Here is a 3,732-nt window from a genome sequence, read left to right on the forward strand (position 1 = left end):
GAATATTTGCTTTGTTGCATGGAATGGGGGCGATCAGGGTTAAATGCCATTTTAAACAGACTTTCAAACATCTCTCCTCTTTTCAGCCTCACCTTGTTTTCAGAGGCACCCATTCCCTCTAATTCCTTTGTCTTTCCACGAATCTAGCCTGGAAATTGATTTACATCATTTGGACCTACATGCTTAGATTCAAGCCTTTTCTGGACTGCTGTGTCAGTTCCCTTTTCCACTCCAACGTCTCTTTTTTTGCATCCTGGCACGGATTTTCCTAAGTGTGTGTGGGCATGTTTGCACCATTTTTCCTCTTTGCAGTCATTGCTGAGGGCTTTTGGGGGGGAGTGGAGAGTATGTCTTTATTCTTTCTTACATTCTGACGGAGCATTTACCTGACAGGCTGAGGGAGCATGCACAGAGGAGTCCTTTTTTCTCAGTGCACACACTAGAGTGCACACACAAGAACACAGTAGAGAGTGTCACTTGTATTGAAAAGATATGAACTCTGTGAGTTAGCGACCAGCCTGGTGATACAGTCAGTTTTAGTTAATTGTGTTGACCTAAACCACCAGTCCTTCCTAAAGGAAATCAGTCCCTAATATTCACTGGAAGGACTGATGCTGAAGCTCCAATACTTTGGCCACCTGATGCAAAAGACGGACTCATTGGAAAAGACCCTGATGCTGGGAAAAGATTAAAGGCAGGAGGAGAAGGGGACAACAGAGGATGGGATGGTTGGATGGCATCACCGACCTGATGGACATGAGTTTGAGCAAACTCTGGGAGATGGTGAAGGACAGGGAAGCCTGAAGTGCTGCAGTCCATGGGGTCGCAAAAAGTCGGACATGACTGAGTGACTGAACTGACTGGGAAAAAAAAAAATACACTGCCAGTTATTTCTCCAGCTAATGTGGGTTTATTTGGGATTAGCAGAGAATTGAAATTTGCAACCATTGCAAGCCATGTGCCTGGGAAGGCAGTGGCATCCCACTCCAGTACTCTTGCCTGGAAAATCCCATGGATGGAGGAGCCTGGTAGGCTGCAGTTCATGGGGTCATTAAGAGTCGGACATGACTGAAGTGACTTAGCAGCAGCAGCAGCAAGCCATGTGCAAGGCCCTAGCAAAAATAAAGAGGAGAACTCTTTTACAGAGGGGAAAAGGAAGTCGGGAGGGTTATGCAAACAAAGAGTTCTTGGGTTTTCATTGGCTGAGTGCTTCCAGGAGGTCTTTCCTCTTCCTGTTGGGGCTGTGTTATCATTACAGGGCATGAGAGCTCCCCTTTCTGGTCTGCAGACTCTGTTCAGTTGAAAGTCTGTTTAATAATTTTTTTAATCATTATCCCAGAAAGCCCAGAGATGAGAAAATATAGGCTAGACTAGAGAATTGCGTGGTGTCTGACATTCTTTGGGTGATTCAGATTAAGCAGAAAGGGCTGTTAGGTTAAGCAGTCTGAGGGCTTAAAGAAACACTATTGATAGGTATGTGTTCTCAGTCTCTCAGTCGTGTCTGACACTTTTGCAGCCCCATGGACTGTAGGCCAGCAGGCTCCTCTGTCCATGGGATTCTCCAGGCAAGAGTACTGGAGTGAGTTGCCATTGCCTTTTCCAGGGAATCAAACCCGGGTCTCACACATTGCAGGCAGATCCTTTACCATCTAAGCCACTGGGGAAGCCATTGATCAGCATATCAACGATAAGATTTGTCTCCATTGTCTTTCTCTCAAGGTCTGCCTTTATGCTAGGTGACGAAGAGGACAAAGTTAAGCTAGCGTGTCGTTCCTGTTAGAATCCTTCAGTTGAGAATTTAGGCCGTACAATGTGTCTACTTCCCAAGAACAAGAGGTAGTTTAGAATGTGTAAAAACGCAAAATGGACAAAAGGGCTGAGCATCTTGTTCGCCCCTCCAGACCACTTCTCCACCCTTCACTCCATTTCTTGCCCTGGGAGATGGACTTGGACATGTTACATCAGCTCACCTTGTGGGTGCTCTGGCTTTACATTGGATCCAACTTAAGGGAGCCTCCAGCGAGAGACCCAAGGGACAAAGGAGAATGAACCCAGGGTGTTTTTCTCCCTACCTCCCTTCTTGCAAAGTCTCCTCCAGCTTTTTTTGGCCAAAGGTGACTGCTCATGTCAAGGCTCCAATTCTGCAGGACTCTCACCCTACTGCACCCTCCCTTGCCTTCCCCCTCATGCTGCTGGCTTCTCCTGGGTCTGTAACTCTGGACAGCAGCACAGCTATGACCACACCAGAACTTCCAAACAGGATGCATAACATTGAAACAGAATGGTTTTAAGCAACTGGAGTGATTTGCCCTTTGCCTTTGGGACTAAAGCACTACAGGTTGTAAGGGCTTGGTTTTGTTTCCTTGAGTTTTTGGTTGCTTCTGGGTCCGTGGCCAAGGGATATGTTGCCAATATGTGAATTTAATGTGTGTGTTTTTTTTTTTTTTTTTGAAGTCTTCACTGAATTTGTCACACTATTGTTCCTGTTTTATGTTTTGGTGTTCTGGCTGAGAGGCACATGACATCTTAGCTCCCCAACCAGGGAGTGAGCCTGTACCCCCTGCATTGTGAGGCAAAGTGTTAACCACTGGACCACCAGGGAAGTCTCTGAATGAGTGCTGGCTCTTCTTTCACACCTTCATACTTAAAAACTAAACTCACTGGACATGCCTTTAGTTTGCTGGCTTTGGTTTGCTTTGGTTGAGTACTGATTATTTTGCAGAGCGCTGTATGGATTGATGTGGCCAGACCAAGAGAAGAGAAAGAAGTCTCTACTCTCAAGGCTGTGTCGTAGTTCAAAGAGGAAGTCTTTCCACCTATTTCTATACTTACTGTCTTCTTGGGGGAGAGGTCGAATCCACAAGGGTCCACATAAATTACGTTGTATAGCCTGGGATTTTAACATGATGATGATACAAATGTATTTGTGAACTGGTCTGTAGGCAAAGGCTTGGTCAGAATGGGAGACTGTAACACAAGATCCTGGAAAGGTTCAGGCAGCTGAAATGAAATCAATGGTATAATCTTTCAGTTCAATTCAGTTCAGTCACTCAGTCGTGTCTGACTCTTTGCGACCCCATGAATCGCAGCACACCAGGCCTCCCTATCCATGACCAACTCCCGGAGTTCACTCAGACTCACGTCCATCAAGTCAGTGATGCCATCCAGCCATCTCATCCTCTGTCATCCCCTTCTCCTCCTGCCCCCAATCCCTCCCAGCATCAGAGTCTTTTCCAATGAGTCAACTCTTTGCATGAGGTGGCCTAAGTACTGGAGTTTCAGCTTTAGCATCATTCCTTCCAAAGAAATCCCAGGGCTGATCTCCTTGCAGTATGGACTGGTTGGATCTCCTTGCAGTCCAAGGGACTCTCAAGAGTCTTCTCCAACACCACAGTTCAAAAACATCAATTCTTCAGTGCTCAGCCTTCTTCACAGTCCAACTCTCACATCCATACATGACCACAGGAAAAACCATAGCCTTGACTAGACGAACCTTTGTTGGCAAAGTAATATCTCTGCTTTTGAATATGCTATCTAGGTTGGTCATAACTTTCCTTCCAAGGAGTAAGCGTCTTTTAATTTCATGGCTGCACTCACCATCTGCAGTGATTTTGGAGCCCCCCAAAATAAAGTCTGACACTGTTTCCACTGTTTCCCCATTTATTTCCCATGAAGTGATGGGACCGGATGCCATGATCTTAGTTTTCTGAATGTTGAGCTTTAAGCCAACAG

This window comes from Bison bison, unplaced genomic scaffold, assembly GCF_000754665.1.
Source record: "Bison bison bison isolate TAMUID 2011002044 unplaced genomic scaffold, Bison_UMD1.0 scf7180017864524, whole genome shotgun sequence".
Lineage (NCBI taxonomy): Eukaryota > Metazoa > Chordata > Mammalia > Artiodactyla > Bovidae > Bison > Bison bison.